This window comes from Pteropus alecto, unplaced genomic scaffold (genome assembly GCF_000325575.1).
Source record: "Pteropus alecto unplaced genomic scaffold, ASM32557v1 scaffold86, whole genome shotgun sequence".
Lineage (NCBI taxonomy): Eukaryota > Metazoa > Chordata > Mammalia > Chiroptera > Pteropodidae > Pteropus > Pteropus alecto.
The window spans coordinates 25,136,824-25,145,698 of record NW_006442109.1 but is presented as its reverse complement, the minus strand read 5'-3'; positions in this window follow the sequence as shown (position 1 = coordinate 25,145,698).

Below are 8,875 nucleotides of genomic sequence, written 5' to 3'. Positions count from 1 at the left end.
AGTTATTTGCCTAAGAAAATGTACCTTGCCATCCTGTGCATTTTCGTGATCACAAAAAGATCTTCTTTTGACAAAAAATTCAAACCTAGGATTTGTAACATGGGAAAAGGAGCTCCTCCAACTTCTCTTTATAAGACAGACAGTGCTGCAGACATAATGCTCACTTCCTTTAAGGAAACAATAGCTCTTGCTCAACAGGAAGAAATATGGTTTCGGCAAAGAATTTGTTGTTCCAACTTTGTTAAAAACAGACTTAATATTCTATTTCAATTTCTATATCAAATATATGGGGAGGTATTTACAGTCACATTTATAAGGAAATCTGTAAACTGACGAATGAATTATTCTTGAGCCTTGTGTCAATAAAAAGAAAATGAACTTTGTGCTTTCAAAAGTATACATTTCACTTAGAAACAAAGTCAAATTTCTGAACGATCTCTTTTTAATGGTCAAAATTGTACAGACTAAAGTAAAATAAAAGCTGTACTGTGGTAGTTGCCTATTGTTAAGCTGCATGTTTGTATCTATCTCCAACCCAAATGTTGAAGCCCAAACCCTCACAGTGATGATACTTGGAGATGAAACCTTTGGGAGGTAATTAGGTTAGATGAGATCATGAGAGTGGGGCACTCCTAGAGGGATTAATGCCCTTATACAAAGAAAAACCAGAGACCTCATTCACTCTCTCTGCCATGTGCAGACACATCGAGTAGAGGCCATCTGTAAGCCAGGAAGAGAGTTCTCACCAGAACCCAGCCATGCTGCACCTTGATCTTGGACTTTCAGCCTCCAGAATTGCAAGCAATAAATTTCTGTTGTTTAAGCTACTCAGTCTATGGTATTTTGTTATGGTAGTTGAAGTAGACTAATATACCAATAAACTTTCCAGACTATGTTTCTCTTTTGTTGACAGACGTTTTCACATGGCCTAATATTTGTATTGAAACCATCCAATGACCTGGCTGCCCTTTTGTCACCTCTTGGAGCTGAGAACAGGTTTGACTCTACCACTTTGGATCTCTATCCTTGCACTTTAAACATGGCCTGGGGCTTTCTGTCAGATTCTCTCAGCCCAAGCTCAGCCCAGCTCCTGGTCCCACTCTGCTTGGTTACCCCAGGTGAAGAGTCAGATGATCAGTCATGTATCAAGAACCATCTAAGGTACAATGAAACCTAAGGAACAGGGCATGGTAGAACAAACACTGAACCTAAATTTAGAAATAGAGAAAGAAAGGAGAGCCACAAAAGGGAGGAGAGAAAAGCGAGAACATTTATTGAATGTGCCAGGCAGTGTGTTAAAGACTTTCATTTAATGAGTTATTTATTCCATTTAATTGCACTGTTCTGTGAAGATGGCATTGTTATCACTCTTTTAAATATTAAATAGCTAATACAAAGGTTTTGCCCTGGGTAATAAATGTGAGATTTGGAGGGGATAGAAAAATACTTCTGTAGGGCTAGAGAGAACATGGATTGTTGTCTGAGTGTGGCTCTAGATAGTTAAGAGAGGAAATAGAGCTGGAAAACTAGATTTTACCCTGACATCCAGGTTCACCCTCATGCAACCAGGCTCTTTCCACTGCTCCGGGCTGGCTTAGTTCATTGTTGACACGGTAAGCCAGGGAAAGGATGTCACCACTCTAACACAACATTTTCTTATATTGAAAACAGGGGAAATACACTGATACTTGCCCTACTACTTCAGAGGGTTATTGCCAGGATCCAGTGTGTCAATTTATGGGAATAAAATCTATGTAGGGGGAAAAAAAGCCATACAGATTCAGTTCAATGCCTTGTCACAGTTCCTATCCCAACGTGGTTACTAAAGAGGCATAATATAAACCAAGTGATAACAAAATACATGTGACTAAAGTGAGCCAGTTGGATGTCCCCAAAGTCCTCTGGCCTGCTGGGACCTCCCATCTTTTAATATTTAAATAAAATTGTCTTGATCCCCATATCCTGTAAAATGAGAATAATCACCATTACTCCCAATATTACTGAAAATTCTTAAGGCCTCTCTCTTTGCCGTGTTTGGCTCTGCACACACCTGCTGAATTTTCTAACTTTGTTGGATGGCTGTCTATATATATATATATATATAATCTCACTCCCCCTGTCCCCTAACCCCTGGCAGCCCCAAATATCACCTGGTTTTTTGAATTCTCCAAGTATTATTGACACTAAGTTGCACATGTAGTAGATTTTACAGAAGATTTGAGGGAAGGAGAGTGAAGTTGTAGCTCAGCACAGCAAATGTTAAATGTCCCTTTCCTTAATTGCCCCTTTGTGATTGCTACCTCTGAGAAGATCTCACTGACCCACTCTTTACTAGAGCCCCAGTAACCACCATAATGCTCCATTTCTTTCTCTCTCTTCTCCTGCCCTCTTCTATTTTTTCCTCCCAAGATGCTCCAATAATTCCTACTGTACCACTTAGGTAGGACAGGGTAGCCACCACCTACTGAATGCTTACTTTGTACCAGGTACTATGCTAAGTGCTGTACGCTTCTCAAATAACAAACATTCTCACGTTCCTATGCTCCAGACAATCTAGGCGCATATCCTAGGAGTTTCTATTTTTTTCAACAAATCATTTTTACACAACTTCTGTGTGCTAGTAGCTGGGTTCTCTGCTCTAATGGAGTTTCATAGCCAAAGAGGCAATCAAGATAATCTGCTAAAAAACAAAAACAAAAACAGAACAAAACAAAAAACAAACCCTACAATTCTCAATGAGGAATTCTACTGCCACTTTTATCCATTTTTTTCCCTCTAGACTCTAATATAAAACAACATATGACAAACAGCAATATTAGAGAAAAATATAAAAGATGCCACATGATTGACACATGAGTGGCTCAGGCAATAAAAGAGGCCTGTGAGTTCACTAGGGGCTGAAATGGAGTCCAAAGGCTTTCAGAATAAGGAGAGTCATCTGAGTTAGAGCTTAAAGAATGGATGTATGAGAACAGAAAGAAGGGAGAGAGGCATGGGAGGCTGGGGCAGAATGAGCAAGAAAGAATTGTGCTTAGGAGCAAGGACTGTGGGCTCAAAATTAGCTCACTTTGGTACTTTGGTACTTTGGCAAATTACTTTCTCTCTCTAAACTTGAATTTCCTCATCTGGAAAACTGGGATAGCAATAGTACCTTCCTCAAAGGTATATGATCAGGATTAAATGAGAAAATGTGTGAAATGCATTTCAGGCATGGAGTCGTGCCTGAAATATGATAAGTTAATAGCATAGCTTTAAAAAAAGAAAAGTAAAGGATCTAGATTAAGATCTTCATACTTTATGTTATTGGGACAAAAAAGAGGTCCATCTGCTTGTGTGCTTCTAAGCCAAAGAATAGAAACGAGTGAGTTTTACAGCAAAGAAGGTAAGGTTTATTAGACAGTTTCAAGTCCCAGAGACACAGGCAAGCTATTGCTCAAAGACCTGGCTCCCGGGGTGTCTCAGGAGCAACAGGCAAGCTATTGCTCAAAGGCCTGGCTCCCCGGGGTGTCTCAGGAGTAAAGATTATATAGGGAAAAATCAATAGTCATGGAAACTAAGGGAGTTGAGGTCGTGGGTGCTATTGACTTGGAAGATTGAAGGGTGAGGTAATTAACTGATCATTGTGTCTGTTTCTAGAATCAGCCATGGTGCCATTGGGTCTGGTGGTCTGGTCCTGTGGCTGGTAGGGTTATTGTTCTGCCTCCAAGGGCCTGGGGCTGAAACACATCTAAAGCCAAGATGTTATCCTCAGTCTACAGTCCAACCGACACCTATTTTCCTCATGATTATTGACCTGAGGCTCAGTTAATCTTATGTCCTGAGGCTTAATGATTAAAGGAACAGGTATATAGAGGATAAGGAAGGAAAGAGGCAAATGAGTCACCATGCTCTTATCTGGGCAAAGCCAGCTTGAATTACAGAAAAATCTATATTAGAGAAATGAAATTTGCGTGCGGTCGCATTTAGCTATTAAAGTTTTTGGAGCACCTTACCATTTATACAAATGTTTTTTTCCCCTTTCACTTTTGTTCTAATTCAATCATTCCCAGTCTTGTAGGCAGATATGCTTATCATCACTTTCAGCACTTCCATTTTGCAGAAGTGATAATCAAGGCTTAGGAAATTAAATACTCCCCTTTCCCACTTGAAGTCATGAGGTCACTTCACCTACAGAATCATTCCAATCTTGCCTTGAAATTAAAAAACTCCCAGGAGAGATAAATCTTGAAATGCTTAATAACAAACTTATCGGATTACTTCCTTATCGCTTGTTTCCCAAACTAGTATAGATTTTCACCAATGGGGTGTAGTTAGAGTATCTAGGAGGAAGTTCAAGAGTAAGACACCAACACCAACTGTCTTTAGACTTTGTCCGCCTCACAATTTAGCCATGGAAAATAATTAGCCAGCTAAATCAATAAGGAATACTAGAGGGCAAGCTTTTCTAATTAGAACCTGAGCCAAAAGTCTCCCAAGAAGTTCAGCAAATAGAGAATAAAGATTCTAATTGTAGAAGGTGGTTGTTGATGCTGAGTCTCTAGAACACAGGAGCATACTCACAGGGCCTCACTGGGTTCTCCACAAGCCTCGTCTATTTCCATCAGTAAGTTGAGACTACTCACCCACCTGCTCCCTGACACATATGCCCTCAGCACTGTCTCGGTCCCCAGCTCTGCTCTGTGAGGACTGAGGAGACCTCTACAGGCGTTCTATAGCCTATTTTCCAGAGTTCTCTCTATCATAGCTTTCTCAGGCAGAGCACTGCAAAGTTAAGTAGAAGGAAGGATGAGAAATAGAGAGGAAAATGAGGAAGAGGCAGAGAAAGGGAGGGAGGTAGAATCAGACAGAGAAATTATCAATAGAAAGTAAAAGCAGAGGACAGGAAAGAAGGCAGAAATCCCTAATGCCAGGGCAGACAGGTTATAACTCCTCAAGATTTAACCATACTCTCACTCTGCTTTCTGTAGTCAGATAATATTTGGTTGATCTTTCAATTAGGTCTTTTTAGAAACTCTTTGCTGAAAAAGCAGGTTGTCCAGCACATGGTTAATGAATTGGCCAAGCCCAGTGTTACAGTATGAAAGAGTATTTATCATCTCGCTTCTACATTTTCACACCCTTCATACATTCAGTGCTATACCACTCTAAAAGGAACCTGCGTGTGGAATAAAGCTAGAGAGAAAAAGACCTTAACCTTCTTGCAGGCAGAATTCCAAAAGCATCAGGATTCCATGAGAAATGGCAAACATTTCAGAAAATAAACTGTAACTGGATATATAAGACATTGTAAAATTAATGGGGTCCTCAGAAAACACTTGTCACCACCACCCTTTAAACCTGCCATTTTAATGACCTCTAATAATTCAAATGGCTTGGGATTCAGGGTCAACCCTATGCAAAATTGTGACATTGAAAAAATGTATCTTTAAATGCTCCCCCTTACATTCTACTCCCTGTCCCTTTTTTTCCTTCATAAGCTCTTCCATCAAGGAACTGCCCTCTGCTGAGAAGGAACAGAGGCCTTAGCTCTAACACAAGCTCTACACCTAGCTGTAACACAAGCTTCACTCCAACACAAGGCCAAGTGAGGGAAAGTGCCAGTGGCGGGGGTGGGGGGTGGTGGGGGGAGGAGGATGACAGAAAGAGAGAAGTATGTGGAATGCTTTACCTAGGTGATAATGGAGGGGATTTGGGAGGAGGTGGCATCTGAGAAGATAACAGTAAATTCTTGTTTAGAACACATTGGTGCTGCTGAGAGATCAGTAGGTCTTTAAGTGGAAATGGCCTTCAGGTTTCTGGGAAGATAGGAGTGTGGAAGGAGACTTCTCAAGGTCAGGGTTAGAGAAAAGGACTGGAAGTCATCTCCATGAAGGGTGAAAAAAAAAAGATCTTGCTCTAAACTCTGTCTGACTCTACAAGATAACCTGCTGTTCCACACCCCCAGATAGCCACTCTTTTATGACCCTGGCTGGCACCGAGACCAGATGGAATTGAACAAGGGAGGAGTGGGAGAGTCTCCAAGTACTTCTCCTTGGAACTTTGACTTCTTAGATCATCCTCTTGGAAGCAGGATAATTTCTAAGTCTGTTCTCTTGCTTAGCAGATAACAAGATAATGTAATATATCTACTCAACATTAGCTCAGCCAATGATGAGAAAGTTGTGATTTTTAGTTGGTTGGCCCTCTGCCTTTCTTCTTAATATAATTTCCTCAAGAAACCCCCTCTCCTCCTCGACTCCTGTGAGAGAGAACAAAAGCTTTAACTCTAACGTTAGCTCTATACCTCACTTTAATACATGCTTAGCTTAATTTTAAACACATTTTCAGCATTTTCAGAGGTGGCTAAATGACCTTAGGCATTGCATTAACACTGACAGACCCAGTGTTAAGACCTTGAAGCTCAAGAAACAATCATCCATGTGGGAAGATTTCAGAGGTGCCAGAAAGATCTTGGTGTTCAAAGCTATTCAGCTCTTTTCCTTAGAGCATGATGTCTTCTGTCTTAGGTAACTGATTTTAGACCTTTTTCCCCCTTTTCTAATATAAGTACTGCTTCAGTTGTAGTTCATAGATTTTGATATGTTTTCATTTCCATTTGATTAAACTATTTTCTAATTTCCTTCGTGACTTTTTGACTCATGGGTTATTTACAAGTATCTTGTTTAATTCCCAAATACTTGAGGACTTTCAAGATATCTTTTTGTTAATAATTTCTAGTAAATACCTTTATTGTCTTAGAGCATATTTTGTATGATTTCAATTCTTTTAAGTATTCTAAGGTTTGTTTATTTATTTTTGGCTCAGAATATGGTCTACCTTGATGAATGTTTTTCTGTTCCTAAAGTCAATGCTCTTGTTGGGTGAAATGTTTTAAAAATATCAGTTAGGTCAAATAAATCAATAATGTTGTTTAGGTCTTCTATTTCCTCATGTATTTTCTACTTGTTCTATCAATTACTAAGAGAAAAGTATTAAACTCTCCAAACATAATTATGTATTTGTCTATTTCTCCTTTCAATTTTATCAGTCTTTTGCCTTTGAAGCTACATGATATAGTTCATAAACATTTAGGATTGTTAAATATTCTTTGTAAATTCACTCCTTTTCACTGTAACATTTCTCTTAATCTCTAGCAATATTTTTTCTGAGCCCTACTTTTTCTGATATTATTATAGATACTCCAGCTTTTAAAATTTTTGATGTTTCCATAAAATTTCTTTCTCCAACCTTTCACTTCATTCTATGTTTTCATATTTAAAATGAGTTCCTTATAGATAGTATTTAGTTGGGTCTTGGTTTTATTTTTTTAAATCCAATTTGGCAATCTTTGCATTTTTGTGTGTTCAGACTGCTTATATTTAATGTAATTGTTGAAATAGATTGATTAAAATCCACCATCTTGCTAGGTGTGTTTTGTTGGTTTCATGTGTTCTTTCTTTTTTTTTCTGCCTTCTTTTGGATTGAGTATTTTTTATGATTTTTCTTAATTTCCACCATTGTCTTATTATTTAACTTCTGTAAAAATTCTTTAGTGGTTGCCATAGGGTTTGTAATATACATAATTAAAGATTAGATTCTATGTCCAAATAATATACCACTTTGTATGTAGTATAAAGACCTTATAACAGTTTACTCCCGATTCCTCCCTCCCATTTTTTCATTGATTTGCAGTTATTGAACCATCCTTGCATCCCTGGAATAAATCACACTCGATCATGGCGGATGATCCTTTTAATGTATTGTTGAGTTTGGTTTGCTAATATTTTGTTAAGGATTTCTGTATCTATGTTCATCAAAGGTATTGGCCCATAACTTTCTTTTTTGTATTTTCCTTGTCTGGTCTTGGTATCAGGGTAATGTTGGCCTCATTATTGAGCTTGGAAGGCACAGACCCTTTAAGAGATGTTTCTCAGTTCACCACAGCCGTTGGTCTCATGGGCATGAACCCCATCGGTCTTCAAAGCCAGATGTTTAGGGGCTTGTCTCTCAGATGCTGCTCTTAAAAGTTGAGATGCCTGATATGGGTTAAAAACCCTTCCCTCCTCAGGGAGATGCTTCAGGTTTTGAGTTCCCTCTCAATTGTGAGTTGCCACATCGGTGGTAGGGTTTATAGGCAAGATTGTATCTCAGAATTTCCTACCTGCTTTGGTGTCATTTCCCTCTCATTTGTCTGATGTGAAGAGGTTACCCTGCCAGTTTTTAGTTTAGTTTCCCACTTCCCCCACCCCTCCCCACCAAGAGGAAACGGTTCTATATGTAGCACTAGATTCAGTGTGTCTGTGGGAGGAGATGAATTTAGGTTCTTCCTGTGTTGCCGTTTTGAACCAGAGCCCCTTTTAGTTAGTTCTTAATTTTAATTTATAGAATGTGAATTTGTTTTTTATAGATTCTAATTGCCTTTTGAAAAATCCTTCTCTTTTCATCTATTCTTTCTCTCTTCAACCTCATAAAATTGCTTGGATATTATTTCTCTACGTTGTGATTTGAAAAATAAAATGCCCTCAGAAAAAGAGCTAGGATAAATGTGGAACTCAACTCCTGTGCTTCCCTTCTCTCAAGGAGCACATACTCTCAAGTTCCACCTCCGTTGGTCACTTTGCAATGCTTTCAAACTTGTTTTATATATTTTGTCTAGCCTTTTTCGTTGTTTTAATCAGAAGGTTAAAGACAAGCTACTCCATTAAGACCAACATTGGACGTTCCTGTATTCTCTCTGGTTCTGCCTACTTCTACTGGGAATCAAGGGAGAGGTAAAAGGGAGAATGAAATCGTACATTTAAAAAAACATTTTTTTTTTAGGTGAGGCAACCTTTGGTTGACCTAACGGATTGCAAGGACCTTGTCAGCTTACAATCCTTTATTTTTTAATTTTTTA